General features: G+C 40.5%; 1 long non-coding RNA gene across 1 annotated transcript in view; it reads right to left on the reverse strand.

Annotated features, from left to right (window-relative positions):
- The window catches only part of LOC144318942 (uncharacterized), a 49,048-nt gene extending 32,717 nt beyond the window's left edge, over positions 1-16,331 (reverse strand). Inside the window, exons 1-3 of the long non-coding RNA XR_013384886.1 lie at positions 16,119-16,331; positions 13,061-13,167; positions 12,727-12,848 (exon numbers count right to left, since the gene is read on the reverse strand). This is a non-coding gene — a long non-coding RNA (uncharacterized LOC144318942). The remainder of the gene's footprint in view (positions 1-12,726; positions 12,849-13,060; positions 13,168-16,118) is intronic.
- Positions 16,332-16,655: the final 324 nt, after the last annotated feature.

Here is a 16,655-nt window from a genome sequence, read left to right on the forward strand (position 1 = left end):
GTCCCTTATTTTTCTCTCCAGGCAATATTTTCCCTCTGAATTCCAGCAAGGAGATCCAACTTCTTACTTAGATATCCCCATTGGTATATCTAATAGAAATTTCATATATGACATGTAAACAAAAGAACTCTTTTTTTTTTTTTTAAAGATTTTATTTATTTATTCATGATAGTCACAGAGAGAGAGAGAGGCAGAGACATAGGCAGAGGGAGAAGCAGGCTCCATGCAGGGAGCCCGATGTGGGATTCGATCCAGGGTCTCCAGGATCATGCCCTGGGCCAAAGGCAGGCACCAAACCGCTGCGCCACCCAGGAATCCCAACAAAAGAACTCTTAATATTCATCCTCAAACTACTTCTCCTGCAGTCATCTTAAACTCAGTAACTCCATTCTTCTAGTTTCTAAGGACAAAAACTGTAAAGTTTTCCCTGACTCCTCTTTTTCTCTCCTTACTGCTTTCAATCAAGTGGCAAATTCTTTTCATTTTACTTAATCACTTACAATCCTATTCTCCATTATACCATCGTCCCAATACCTTTACTTACTACCTCCATTATTTTTTTAAAGATTTTTTATTTATTTATTTTTTTTTTAAGATTTTGTTTATTTACTCATAGAGACGCAGGCAGAGACACAGGCAGAGGGAGAAGCAGGCAGAGGGAGAAGCAGGCTCCATGCAGGGAGCCCGACGTGGGACTAGATCCCTGGTCTCCAGGATCACACCCCGGGCTGCAGGCGGCGCTAAACCGCTGCGCCACCGGGGCTGCCCTACTGCCTCCATTATTATAACAGATCCTAAACTAGACTACTCACTTCTACACTGACTTCCTTACAGTAAATACTATAAACACCTTCTAGAGTGAACCCTTTAAAGTGTAATTTAAACCTCTGAGGATTAATTTCTTACTCTCATTCAGCCCTCAATATCTGATTGTCATTCTACATTAATGTCACAAAGTACTTTTTCCAACTCCTGATGAAACATAAAGAATATATTCCTTTGATAATCATCATTACCCAGAAAATGTTGGGAAGCCATAGATTCAATCAAGCAACAAAAAACACAACTAACAATCAATAGCTACAATAAAAAGGCAAATAGCCCAGCTAGAAAGTGAACATATCAGTCGAATAAACTCCAAAGAGAGATAAGTGACCAATGCACACATGGAGAGATGGTCAACATCATGTGTCATTAGGGAAACGTGGTCCTGTGAGAAAAGACACACATTTAACCTTTCCCAATGAAAAGTCTTGAATTCTGAAGATACGGAGAAGATCTTATAAGCTTCCAGAAAGAATGAACAAGTTACCTACAATAGGGAAAAAAATCTAACAGGCATCATATCAGACCACAACCCTGGAAGCCAGAAAACAGTGAAATATCATTACCTAGCACTGAGAGGAATTCCATGCCCAGACATTATTTCATTAATCAGTGAGAGAAAAAGAAAAATATGAGGGAGGAGTTGCAAGATTTCAGAGAGTATATCAGTACATTTGCAATGTACTCCATTTGAGGAAACTGTCCCAGGGAAAGACTAATCGAACATCAAATAAAATCAGAATGTAAATGTCAGTCTGGGGAAAAATGAAAAAGAAGACTGGTAAGCAGTGAATCTTTATACATGTCTATATATTGCATAGATAGGAAGATTCTGACTAGAGATAGGTAAGCTAAGTCTAACTGCAGGCTCTTGAAAATGGAAGATTTACATTATAAGAATAACAAAAATCCCAATCTAGAATTAAGATGCCAAATGATAAAATTGAGGCATTGAGGGTGCCTGGATGGTTCAGTCAATTAAGCATCTGCCTTAGGCTCAGGTCATGATCTCCGGGTCCTGAGATTGAGCCCTTTGTCAGTTCCCTACTTAGTGGGGAGTCTGCTTCTCCCTCTCTCTGCCCTTCCACCCCCCACTCATGCGCGCGTGCGCTCTTCTCTCTCTCTCTCTCTCTGAAATAAATAAATAAAACCTTAAAAAAAAAAAAAAAGAAAGAAAGAAAAATGGAGGCATTGAAAGTTCAGTGGGAAAGAGGAGAAAAATACAAATGTCTGAAAACTCACCAGGCATAAATTTCTAGCTGAATTTCATCTAACCTTTAAAGGATTGACAATACTTTTATTTAAATTGCTCTAAGCCACAGAAAAGGATGAAAAGCCCCCAATTCATTTTATAAGATCAAAATAAACTGAATCAAAGCCAATAAAAGGTAAGCCAAAATTGAAAATTACAGGCTAGTTCATGAATATAGATTCAAGAAACCTAAATAAAATATTAACAAATAGAACAGTCATGTATTAAAAAGAAAAAGAAAAAAAAAAAAGCAGACCATGACTCTTTCCTGGTGTTCCCATACCAGGAAGTCTAGCAACATAATCTATTACAGCAGTCCTTTGAGGAAGGAAACCAGATGATCATATCTTTAGGTGCTTAAAATATATTTAGTAAAGTGGCAGCCATTCCTACTGAATAAAATAAGATTTATAGAAATTATTTAATAATAAGGCTATTTACCAGACTGATGGCAGATAGGATCCTAAAGTGCAAAATTAAGCAAACTACACACCAGAATGTTCACCATCATCATTATGACTAAACACTGACTTGGAAGAAATCCAAAACTCATTAACACAACATAATTAAATAACTACCCTAACATTTGAGAATAAGAATAAAATTCTTTGGTTTTGCTAATGATATGATTATATGCCTAAAAAATAAATAAATAAATACATAAAGTAAAAATGTGAATAAGAAAAGACACAGAACAATAAGAACAACAAAACCCATACCACAAGTATGGGTAATTAGAGAATTTGGTAATTAGTTAGACAATCCCTATTTTACAAAATGAATGGACTTTTCCATGTCCTACTGTTAATTACAAAGAAATAGAAACAGAGGGGTACCTGGGACACTCAGTTGGTTAAGTGTCTGCCTTTGGCTCAGGACATAATCCTGGGGTCCTGGGTTCAAGCCCCACATCGGGCTCTCTGCTCAACAGGGAGCCTGCTTTTTGCTTTCCCTCTACCTCTCCCCCTGCTCCTTCTGTCTCTCACTCTCTCTCTCTTTCAAATAAATAATTAAAATCTTAAAAAATAAATAGAAACAGAAAACTGTTTTGTTGTGCCCAAGATTAGGTATCCGAGAAACCACCAAGGAGCTGACATCGATGCAAACACACGAAGGTTTATTTGCAAGCTCGAGCTTGGGTCCAAGTGTACCCGACACAGCGGCGCGGGGACTTGGACCCTGACCTGGGTTTCAGCTTAGTTTTAAGGGCTGGTCTAGGAGACCTCCAGAAGGGGGGGAGCAATTCCTCAAGTTCTGTTTACATTCTGATATGGGGCTTTCAAGGGCATTGAGCTCGGTTCTTATTCTAATAGGAGCTTCCTGCCACTGGCTTGGGCTCTGTTTTTATTCTAATATGGGGCTTTCTAGGACGTTAAGCTGTAAACTGTTTTCTTCCTGTAACTGAAGTAAGGTAAAATTCAGTTCTTATTCACAGGGGCCTGGGATGGCTGTACTTGTGCTAACTCTGAACTGAAAGTGGAATGGCCTTAATTTTCTCGGCCTCCACAGTTTCACTAACAACAGTGGCAAAATATGAAATATTTCAGAATAGATTTAGTAAGAAACAAATCCCGTATGGGAATATCCTTTTTATTTTTAATATTTTAAATTTTTATATGACATATACTTTTTAAAAAAAAGATTTTATTTATTCATGACAGACACAGAGAGAGAGAGAAAGAGAGAGAGGCAGAGACACAGGCAGGGAGAGAAGCAGGCTCCATGCAGGGAGCCTGCCGTGGGACTCGATTCCAGGTCCCCAGGATCACACCCTGGGCTAGAAGGTGGCGCTAAACCACTGGGCCACCGGGGCTGCCCGACATATAATTTTATTGAAGAAAATAAAACAGTTCTGAACAAATGAAAAGACAAACTATGTTCTTCAGTAAAGAAATTAATATTATAGAAATATAGTATTAAGGGATCCCTGGGTGGCTCAGCGGTTTAGGGCCTGCCTTTGGCCCAGGGCATGATCCTTGTCGCCTCTCCTCCAGCTGCAGAGCAGTCCACTCCAATCTCTGTCAACTCCTTGCCTTCTCTTCCAACTCTGACTGCTCCCATATCTCTCTTACAAGGATTGTTGTGATGACATTAGACCCACGGGATAATTCAGGATCATCTTCTAAACTCAAAATCATTAACCTAACCACATCTGCAGAATCCCTTTTGTAAAATAAAGTAACATTTTCTGGTTTCAGGGATTAGGTAGTGGACCTCTTGGGTGCAGGGAGGGTACACACTATTTGGTCTACCACAAACACTAATATGATTCTTTTGTTTTAAATATCTTATTCATTCATGAGAGACAGAGACATAGGCAGGAGAAGCAGGTTCCATGCAGGGAGCCTGATGTGGGACTTAATCCCTAGACACTAGAATCATGACATTAGCTAAAGGCAGACACTCAACTACTGAGCCACCCAGGCATCCCACAATAGTATGACTCTTAAAATTGTTATGGAAGAATAAATGCCCAAGAAGAGCCAAGAATGTATGAAAAAAAAAAAAAAAGTGGGGAGGGGACACACTAAGGACATTACAATAAAATCAGTATAATATGGCAGAGAAATAAATAGATTGGTGAAACAGAATAGAGAATTCAGAACGATATCAGTATATATTCCATACATGTGTGTATAAATGTGTGTATAACACAAAAGTGCTCTTTCGACTCAAGGAGATAAGAATGGGTTATTTAATAAACAATATTAGCACAACTATCAAGTCATAAAAAGGAAAATAAAAGTAGACTTGCATCTCACAAAATACAAAATGGTATAAATTATCTAAAGAATAAAGTTTCAGGGGCAGCCCGGGTGGCTCAGCGGTTTAGCGCCGCCTTCAGCCTGGGGTGTGATCCTGGAGACCTGGGATCGAGTTCCGTGTTGGGCTCCCTGCGTGGAGCCTGCTTCTCTGCCTGTGTCTGTGCCTTTCTCTCTCTCTCTCTCTCTCTCTCTGTTTCTCATGAATAAACAAATAAAATCTTAAAAAAAAAAAAAAGTTTCAAATGCAAACCAAAACAACATCCAAGGCATGCGCAGTGTAAAGATAAGGACTTCCTTCTTAACCCAGACTGGAGTCCCAAAAGCTATGCTTAAAAAGATAGCAAATTTGAACATAAATAGGTGAAAAACCATATTTGAAAAATGTGCCAGGTAAAAATCAACTGACAAAAAAATAAACAGAATTCAAAAAAATGTGTAATGCCAGAGCCAAATGTCCATGCTTCCACCATACAAAGAGCTCTCACAAATGGACGGGAATGAAACCAACAACCCATTAAAACCAGCAAGCTCACCTGGCCATTGGATGCTCCCTTTCCCCACTTTCTATCTCTAAGGGAGGCTGGCTCATCTTGAGACCATTTTCTGAGCTCTAAAATGCTATTATCTTTATAATCCTGTAGCTGTCTCAACCAAATGGATGATGCCTTTGCCGGTGACTAATAGAATTATGGTTACCTATTCCTGCCCGTAAGGGAATCCGATGTTTTCCACTTCTCTCTCCTGCAATTTAAACTCAAAGAAGAATATCCTTATTTATTTGGTGTCTTCCCTTCTCTTTCTCTTCTAGAGATCCTTAAAAGTTTTCACAGTGAGCTAAGTTTGGATTTGTGTGTGTGTGTGCATGTATGTGTTTAATGGACCCAATGTTATTTTGCTTTCAGAGTCACTCTCGCGTCTGGATTTCAGATTTTAAGGTGGAGTATTTTGTTTGTTGTGGTCTGTCAACTTTCCCTCGTCTTTTATTCAGCAAGCTTATGCTACATTTGAAAAGAAAAAAAAGAACGACCCAGAGTTGGCAACACAGGAGGAAAATCCAACCTCATCTTGTGCCTAAGACTGTACGCTCACTTGTTACACCCATAAAATAGGACTTTCTATTTTAATTCAAATTCTTTCTCTCTCTTCTAAAACATAAGTCCAGACTGAAGATAATGTGTGGGTGTTACAGACACATCTTCATTGAAATCCAAATCTAGAATCTACAGAAATTCTAGCTGACATTACAATGATAAGCATCAAAGACAGAAGTTCTCTTCAGGGACACGGTAGGGTGCGGGTGAGGATACCAGCCCTAAAACTATACAGGCCTCAGTTTGACTTTCTTACGAGATTTTTTTTAATTCCCCCTAAGCCTCCATTGCCCCAACTTTAAAAAGAGAAGGAAAATAGTATCTGCTTCACAAGCTTCTTTTGGAGATTAAATCAGATGGTGCACATAATTTAGCCCAGAGCTTGGCATATAGTAAGATCTCCAATGTTCATTGTTATTATTTTGCTCCTATGTGGAGCCAGGAGCACTAAAGTAGGGGGTGGCGATACTTCTACCTCTCTTCTGGGACCTCCTGTAAATGAGGGGGAGGCTAAGTAGAGAGATTTCCAAACTCAGAGTCCTCAGAGCCCTGGGATCCCACAGAGGGGCATCAGCGTGAGGCAGTGGGGTGAGAAGCTTTGTGACTTTCTGTTTTACATAAAAGGAACCTGCCTAAGATTTCACTTCAAAAATCACTGATCCTTATAATCTGCAAGGCTATTACAATTCTATTATTCAGTAGGCATTCCTCCTTTTTAAAATGACTTTCCCCAACTTTTTAGTAATCTCCTGTCATTATCCATCCTTAGCCACCTGATCCCTCTTGAGAGAAGGAAAGCATTTGAGAAGCCCCCGTGTGTTTTAGTGTGGATTACTTTGATGTATTATGCCTTCTAGGAGGTGCTTGCATTTTTAAAAGAGTCCAAACAAGAATAGAACAAATAAAGATTGCTTTTCTGTTAACAGAAACCCAGGCACTACTGATCTGGGGAGCCCAGGGTTGGGAGTGGGGGTGGTTGGCAGTATCTTTTGTAGAACTGCTAAAATGGCAACCCCAAACCACTGCTTTCAGGAAAGAATGACTGGCATTTGTGAAGAGATTCTGAGCCTATACGACAATTTCATCTCCATTTTCTAAGCTGATTAACACAAACTGCCTGGAGGTGGGATCCTACTTTTTTTCCCATTTGCATTTCCAAAATGAGGACAGGGAGGCCCTGGGTGGCTCAGTGGCTTGCTTCAGTTGGCAGAGTTAGGCCCTGACTGGAGTGTTGGGCTCTCTCCCCAGGCCTGCAGGGTCGCCTCCACCCATTCGGGAAGCCAGGCCTGCCGTTTCCCTACAAGGCACAGACTTTTGAGCATTGCATCTGCAGAAATGGCACAAGCAGGGTGGCTGGTTTTTCTGACGCGTCCTCTCTGAGAATAAAGGAATGGCTGTAGCAGAACTGTGGGCTCTCAATGAGTTCTTTGTGCGAATAAATTCCAGAGTTTTTATGGACGATGATGGCATTAAGGGCTGCTTTTCCCCCCAGTAGTCAGAAAGTTGATGTTTCAGCCGTGCCTGGCTTTCCTCCAGAAAACTCTTGGCCATATGCACTGCTAGTTGCAGACTCCTGGATCAGCAAACTTTAGAGACTGGAGGAGAGATACCTAAAGCTTAGGGCAATCCAAGAAGTCCTCATTTTTAACGAGTATATTTTTCTTTCCCTGTTAAAATCCCTGGTGACATAATTTTTTAAGGTGCAAAAAGGCAAACGTGAAAGTCATTAATCACTTGGGGAAAGATTGCCTTTTCCTATTGTATTCACACAGAACAAAGCTACCTGATTTGTACTTGCACACTCCTATTAAGACTGGCTAGTATAAGGGCAGATGTGTAATAAGATCCCAATACATATTTGTTGAATGAGTGAATGGATGAATATTTCCTTTAATTTTTAGGACCCAGAAATCATGATAGCACAACTAACAGAAACAACATAGTAACCTCGTCTGGGATTGTCCTTCATTACATGGGACTCCTTGGAAACACCAGCAAATAGCTCTGAGGTTATGGCTCAGCATTCTCACAGAGACCATCACCTTGATAGTCTTAGCAGCATCTCTGACAGGGAAGAGAGCCACGCTGAGGTATCCATGAGGCTTTTGAAGTCTGGTGGGAGGCAGGTCTTCCAATGCAGGATTGTGATATAACAGTTTAGGATAGGTAGACATAGCCAGGTGAGGGTTTTACAGTAAGTTTTCAGGAATATCGCAGAGAAAATTGTCATATGATGCTATTCAATGAAAGATTGGTCAGCCTGATGTTTGCTCAATTGGGTTTTTCCAAAGTTATTTGCAACTTTTATTATCTTGAGCAAGAATTTCCTGGATTAGGAAGGCCTGATGATGAAGACAGTGGAATAGCTAGGTCATGTAAATGAAGATAGCAGAATAGTACAGTCATATTCATCTAGACCAAAGTCTGTAGGCTGCAGCCCAAAGAGCAAAGCTGGCCTGTGGCCTGTTTTCATGAGTAAAGCTTTACTGGAACACGGCCATGTTCATTTCTTAAAGTATTGTCTGTGACTGCTTGCGTATTACAAATGCGGAGTTAAGTAATTGTGATATAGATTCTATGGCCACCAAGTCTAAAATAGTTATTATTGGGCTTTTTACAGAAGTTTGCAACCCCTGATATATAGACAGTACGCTGTGTGAGAGCACATGGTTCCATTTCTTATAATATTTATTCATTAAGTACTTATTAAGTGTCTCCAATGTGCAAGGTACCTTTATAGGTTCTGGGAACAGAGCGCTTAACAAAAACAAAATATGTGCCTTCATGGAAACAAATCAATAAATAATGTAAATTAGATAGAGATAAGCACTCTTAAGAAAAATTAAGCATGGTGGGGCACCTGGTTGGCTCAGTTGGTAAAGCATGCAACTCTTGATCTCAGGGTCATGAGTTTGAGCCCCAGGTTAGGAATAGAGATTTAAGAAAAAAAAAATTAACCATTAAGCATGGGAAGAAGATAGATGTGTAGGTTAGTGAGAGGGGTGGAGGGGTCTCTTTGGGATATGATAATCAAGGAATACTTCCCTTAAGAGGTAGCCTTTGAGTAGAAACCTGGATGAAGTGAATGAATTGTGTGAAGATATGGATAGGGCTCTCAGGAGAGATATCTATGCAGAGGGAACAGAAATGTGAATATCCAGGGCTGGAAAAAGCTGGTGTGTTGATAATAGCAAGCAGGCCAGTGCATCTGGAGCAGGTTAAGCAGATGGTAGAGTGGAGAGAGTTGTAAGTGGAGAGGTAGCAAGGGCCAGGTGAAGTAGGAGAGCCTCACCAGAGGTGGCAAGGTTTGAATTTTATTCTGAATATGATGGAAAGTTCAGGGGGGTGGAGGGAGTTGTAAGCAAGGGAGTGATGGGATCTGACTTCTGTTTTAAAGACTCAGCCTGGGGCTCGGGGTGGCTCAGTGGGTTAAGTGTCTGACTCTTTTTTTTTTTTAGATTTTATTTATTGATTCATGAATCACACAAAGCGAGAGGCAGAGACACAGGCAGAGGGAGAAGCAGGTTCCATGCAGGGAGCCCGATGTGGGACTCAATCCTACGACCCCAGGATCACACCCTGGGCTAAAGGCACTACTAAACCACTGAGCCACCCGGGCTGCCCAGTGTCTGACTCTTGATGTTGGCTCAGATCATGATCTCAGGGTCATGAGACTGAGCCCCGTGACAAGTTCCCTGCTGGGCATGGGCTTGCTTAAGATTCTCTCTCCTTCTGCCCTTCCCCTAACTCCCACTTGCACTCTCTCGCTCTCTCTCTCTCTCTCAAAACAATTTTTTAAATTAAAAATAAAATAAATAGATACTCAGTCTGGTTGCCAGGTAGACTATTGCCTGTCAAGGGACAGGGTTGCTACCACAGGAGAGAAATGAGGCCTAGATTACTCAACAGGGACCAGAGGTGATGTATACACATCAGTGTAATTTGGGACAATTTCTTTCTTTTTTCTTCTTCCTTCCTTCCTTCCTTCCTTCCTTCCTTCCTTCCTTCCTTCCTTCATTTCTTCTTTCTTTCTTTCTTTCTTTCTTTATTTCTTTCTTTCTTTCTTTCTTTCTTTTTCTTTCTTTCCTTTTTTTTTAAGATTTTATTTATTTATTTGAGAGAGAGAGAGAGAGAGAGAGCATGGGCACAAGCAAGGGGCAGGGCAGAGGGAGAAGCAGACTTCCCACTAAGCAGGGAGCCCTAAGGTGGGACTCAATCCCAGCACCCTGGAATCATGACCTGAGCTAAAGGCAGATGCTTAACAGCTTGAACCACCCAGGCACCCCGATTTGGGACAAAACTTAAAGACATAGTTAATAAGATCTAAGAAAGAGTTGAGTGTGTGGTATGACAGAGAGAGTCAAGGACTATTCTAAGGATTTAGAATTGAGTGACAAGGTGGATGATGATGCTGTCTGCTGATGCAGTGGAAGACTTGGAAGCAAGTTCTGGTGAAATCAGGAGTTCTGTTTTGTTCTTGTTAAATTTCACATGCGTTAGATATCCAAATGTGGCTGTCATGTTGACAGTTGGGTAGGAATATGTGCAATTTGGAGAGATTGGGCATCATATCTAATTTGGGACCCATCAGCATATGGAAGGTATTTAAAGGCATGGAATTTGGTGAGATCACGTAGGAAATAACTACAAATAAAGAAAAGGGCCTGATTACTAGCCATAGGGCCAGTGAGCTGGAAATACCCCTAGGTTTCTAGTGAGAATTGGTGGGGCACATCTCTTCCCACCCCCCACCCCCAATCAGTAATAGTATGCTAAGAGCTAGAAATCAGCCATAGTGGAAATATTTGCATCTTGAAGATTGGTGAATGCCACACTCCAGGGTTTTTTTTTTGTTCCCCATGGAGCCAATGCTAAACATTAGGCAGCACACTACTGCCTGGGACCCTCACATGTCGAGGTCATGAAAAGCAGGAAGAAACTATAAGAGATTGAGAAAGACTAGAATGTGAATGAGATAGGAGGAATAGCAAAGCACTGTGGCATTCTTGTTCAAGGTTATTATGGTTTTTCATGTCAAGAGACTTCTCTATGATCTTTCTCTGCTCTCCTTGCCCAAAGGCTTCAGCCCTTGGATAGAACATAACAGACACACAACATAAATATATTTGTTTACCTCTCCAATCTATCCTTCACGCCTAAAGACTTCAACTCATCCTATGAACCCTCACACTCTGAGAAGTCATTAGGTGAAAAAAGATTTCCATGAATTTTAATAGAAAAAATTACGATATGGTCTATCTCAATCCAAGCAAGATATCCAAGTGATTTCTGCAAATAGAAAAATATAACCTTGATAGCAAGTCTAAAGAACTAATAGAGGATAAATTGAAAGTAAATAAGTAGATACTATAAATGTAATTTAAATTAGTAAAAATTTATTTTAGTCACTGAGTGAGGAAGAAAAGCCTTCAGAGTAGGTGGTAGAAGAGGTAAGTGGGGGTGGGGGTCATAGTCTGGGATGTGTACACTTTTTAAAAAAATACTTTCACATTTTTTCAACCTTTGTGTTTTGTGGTTATCTTACACTCAACATGCACTTAAAAATAAAATCATAGCACTGAAAAACACAGGTAGAACTAAAGAAAGACTAAACTCAAGATTGCCTTGAAACATTTGGCAATACTCTACATGAGCAAGGGGACTAGAGGATGCTGTCCCCTCACCCTTCCTGCCTGGCTCACTCACAGGAAGCAAAATGTCAGGGTTCCATGTGAATAAGGTAGACAAAGATGTTAACTGACCAGAAACCGTTGTGTCAAGTGAATTGGTGAGTGTGTCCTTGCCTGAAACCATAATGTCAAAAGAGCAGTTCTTAGAGAGTGTATAGTTATTGTGTTGTTTTAGGTGCAAACTTGTGACACACACAAAAAAAGAGTGGGGGGAGATGTGCAAAAGGTGCTGAAACTTTTCAGCTCCATGTGCTAAAAAGTTATTCACAGGACAGTGGTTACAGAAGGCAAGTCTGTTTTTGATTCTGCTGTCTAAGAAGAAAGCTCTCTGGGAGCACCCTGAGTGGCTCAGTCAGTTAAGCACCTGAATCTTGGTTTCAGCTCAGGTCATGATCACAGGGTCCTGGGATTGAGCCCCAGCATGGGCTCCTTGCTTAGCGGGGAGTCTGCTGGGGATTCTCCACTCTCCCTTTGCCCAATTACCCGCTCACATTCTCTCTTTCTCTAAATAAAATCTTAAAAAGAAGGAGAAGGAGAAGAAGAGAAAGGAGGAGAAGGAGAAGAAGAAAGCTCTCTCTGCTGTATGGCCAGCAGCAGCACCTGAACATTCCAGAAGAACGCTAGTATGTTCTGCTTTTGAAAGACTTCAGCCTCACAGAACCCCTGTGATCCTCACCAGTATTATTACAGCTACTGTTTATTTAGAATCTAATACTTATGAAGCGAAGTAAAGAGTGTTTATCCTCCAGTATGCAGAGCAAGAAACTGAGTATCAGGAAAGGAAGTCATACAAGAAGAGTGGCTATAAGGCATCATCGTCTGAGCAACCAGAATTAGAAGATGAAATCTTTAAATAATGGTCTCTTCAATTGTGTGACTAAAATACTTGTCCTTATGCTTCTTGACATTACACACACTGCTTCAGCAGCAGGGAAACAACAGAACAGAACATATATTTAGTAAGAATAACTGAAATAGAAAGCTACCATGAAGGTGCATTGTTAGTAAAATCCACCTGTCAGCCAGATGTGAATGACAATGGCAGTTAGCACATTTTATACTGTTTTTTCTGGACCAAATTGGCAGTTAGGGATTTTGCTCACGGATTCTGGGAGATTCACTCTAAAACACAAAACCAGAGGCACCTGGCTGGCTCAGTCAGAAGACCATGTGACTCTTGATCTCAGGGTGGTGAGTTCAAGCCCCAAGCTGGGTGTAGAGATTACTAAAAAAAAAAAAAAAAAAAAAAAAAAAAGAATTTCAAATAACAACAACTAGAAGAATACAAAACCAGTATTTGATAGGATAGAAATTCAAACACAGCTCTCTTCCGCACTAAATGGCATTCCATTGCAATAGGCAGCCTCTTGCCTCCTCCACACAACCCCCACCCAGAGCCCCATTTCTCCCTTTGTAGTGGTGCTGGGGCTCTAGCACCTTTTCCTTCTCTGCCACATTTTTTCTTCCACTTCATCTTCATGTTTTGCTCCAGAGAGAAAGCTCAGCCACTTCCCAGATCGCTCCACACTCTGCTCCATGGAATTCTAAAGAGAAGATTGTAAAATTACCTCTTTGAGTACCAAAGTCTTGGACGGGAACTAGACATCATGATCCTTTCCCTTCCCCCAGGCCTATCATCGACAACACAAATTGTACTGTCTCTTTCAATCACAAAGATTACTGATATTAGTTATTACTGATATTACCTCCGACTACCTCATCTGGATGTGAATTTGCACTGTGTGATTTCCCTTCTCCTCCCACCCTCTAATTCTCAGCAGGTTGAAAGGCTTGCTGACCACCTGCATGTGTACCACCAGAAAGAGGAAATCCCCACGTTCACTCTATTCAAAAGTTTGTGACATCTCCTGGAGGAAACTCTAGGCTTGAGCCTGGGTTTCTCTATCCTTCTATTGACTCCCACCAACTTGTCTCCCTGGGATGCCACATTTATCATTTCCCTGGAAAAGAAGACTCAGTTTGCAAAATATAAGACTTTCTAGGAGGAAATACCTGGAAGTAGCCCCAGACAAAAGTCAAAAGCCAGAGTCGACAGATGTCGGTCGGCTGCTGTGCATGGGCCTCTGCAGCCTCACCTACAGCAAGAAGAGCCAACACAAGCCTCGAGAAGCTAACATGCTAGAAAGACAGCCATTCCTCCCCTGTGAGGATGCTATGGGACATGGTGGGAAGAGAGTAAGAGAATAGACTCACATTTTAATCCTGGCTCTTTTACTTTGACTAATATATTTTTTCATCTATTCATTCATTCAGTAAACGTTTATCGAGGACTTACTACATCTCAAGCCTGGTTCTGAATTCTGAAGATATAATGAGGAACAACAAAACATCTTCATCCTCAAGAAGGCTAACATGAAGAGTATATTAGATGTGTATTGTCGGTCAATTTATTTAAGCTCTAATATATTCTTTTTTTTTTTTTTTTTTTTTTTTTATGATAGTCACAGAGAGAGAGAGAGAGAGGCAGAGACACAGGCAGAAGGAGAAGCAGGCTCCATGCACCGGGAACCCGATGTGGGATTCGATCCCGGGTCTCCAGGATCGCGCCCTGGGCCAAAGGCAGGCGCTAAACCGCTGCGCCACCCAGGGATCCCTAAGCTCTAATATATTTAAAGGAAAAATAGTACCAGACTGACACGGAAAGTTTAAATTAAATAACGTAAAATGCTTTTTGGCGGGGGTGCCTGGGTGGTGCAGTCAGTTGAATAACTGACTCTTGGTTTCAGCTCAGGTTGTGATCTCAGGGCCATGGGATTGAGCCCTGTGTCTGGCCCTGTGCTCAATGCACAGTCTGCTTGAGATTTTTTCTCCCTCTCCCTCTGCCCCTCCCCCAATGCTCATTCTTTCACTTTCTCTCTCTCTCTCTCTTAAAATAAATACATCAATCTTTAATAAATAAATAAAATGTTGTTTGGTGCCTAGGACATGGTAAGCAGGGAATAAATTGTAGCCATTATTACTATGTATCATCCCTCCCCCATCTCCCTAGTTCCCTAATTCTCCTTCAGTAAAGCCAAAAACCCCTAAAAATGTCATTAGCTATGACAAGCAGTGGTATTCCAGACTTGGTGTTTGTGATCCTGTGATTTTAAAGGCATGGATGGGCACTTACTGGACCTCGGGTGGAAGAAGTCTCTAATGCCAGAGCTCAAGGTACACCAAGGCCATACTTGACACCTCCAACCAGTGTAGAAAAGCAACATTGAAGAGGAGGAGGTTTTTTAAATTGGACAGAAAACACTGCAAAATCTAACCAGGAAAATGCAGAGTTGTTTGGAAGTCACAAGCATGTGGGATGAATCTAGAAGAGAGACATTATACACTTCTGTCGTATTCTCATGCTGCATTTTATGACATTTGTCTTTTCAAGGCAAATTTTTTAGATTTATCATAAAATCCAGCAAATGCTTGGCTAACAGCTGTGTCCATCAAAGATGGAATTTCCCAGTTTCTACTAAGTTGCGGCATGACCTTAAGTTTAAGTAAATGTTTATGTGTAAGTTTCCAAGAGTTTGCTGGCATAGAGATTAATCTGGAAGGAGAAAAAGGGGATTTTTATTCTAGGCTATAAAATGGATCCTGGAGTGGGTTGTTTTGTTTTGGGTTTCCATACCTGCCCCCTCTCTACTTTAAACATTCTTTGGTACAGATGTGAAACAAACATGTCTTTATATCTGCCAATTGAGTAATCTGATCTTCAGCCAAAAATATAACTGGCTCCTAATAACCAGGTATGATGCAAAGAATGTACCTCAAAGGTTATTCTACATGTATTCAAGTAAATGGGGTAGTTGTGCGAGTCCCACGAATTTTCCAGTAAAGAAAACAACCAAAGCAAAAAAAGAAGCTTTTGTTGTTGAAACCTCTGACCAAACTAGAAACAGACCAATTTGATATTGTGTTTATCTGGGGAACTGCTAGTCTAATTCAGTCTCTTCCTGTCCTGTGAGGAGCTGTGAACACTCAGGACATCCTTGTACTAAAAGGAACATGGGGCAGATATGTATGACTCTCTCCATGTGTCAGAGGATCACACAACCTCACAGGTTTTGATTTAAGAAATCTGACTCTTTGATTTAAGAAATTTGACCTCCAAGTTTAGTTGTAAACTTGCTTAAATGCAAATTCTAAGGCTTGTGAAACGTCTTCATTTCCTGACATTTAGAAATGATCCCCATACCAAAATTAGGAATTGTAAGTTGACTGAAATTAAGTCTGTTCATTGCTATGGAGGCTTAAGATATTGATTTAACAAGGCAAGTACCCAGAAACAGTATTTAGCAACAAAATTCCTTCCTTATCTTGAAAGGTTTTGATTCTGAGAATCTACATAACTACTTTCATAGACCTTTGGCTGACAGCTCACACAACCATTAGCTGGGACCTCATAGAATACGTTTACAGTTTGAAGTAACGTCACTGTGGTGATATTGCATGGATGGGTACAAACATTCTATTTTGTCAGGTTACTTACCTGTTGATGTCTATCCGAAATATAAAAGTAATTTCTTTTTTTTCTAAGTCTGGCAGTTATTTTCAGGGATTACTGTTGCTGTTCTTGCTGCCTATCTCCAAAAGAGAGCCAATAATTTTTCTCTTGTATTTTAGTTCTGCTAATTGACAGATTAGAACATAAATAGAAGATTTATGTTTGTATGAATATTTGTGATCCTTTGACTTGGGCAAAATGGCATGTTTTCATCAACTGGAGTCTGAAAATAGGGAAATACAGAGAATTCACCATGAAAGAAAAAGTATATATCAAGAGATGTAACAATTTTTTCTGCGTAGGTATTCAATATCTACTCATCTCTTCTTCCTAACAGACCTATACTCTGCTCTGGCCCCTAGCCATCAGAGGGTAGCTCTATCCCCAGCTCAGAATGAAAGCTGAGACTACAAACTTTCTCTCCTGTAACTCAGAGAAAGGAATGGATTCCACATGGCAACTTAGTACACACACGTGCATACTATATACTTTTTATAGAAAACTGAAAAGATGCTTTAAAAA

The sequence above is a fragment of the Canis aureus genome, chromosome 1 (genome assembly GCF_053574225.1).
Source record: "Canis aureus isolate CA01 chromosome 1, VMU_Caureus_v.1.0, whole genome shotgun sequence".
Taxonomy (NCBI): domain Eukaryota; kingdom Metazoa; phylum Chordata; class Mammalia; order Carnivora; family Canidae; genus Canis; species Canis aureus.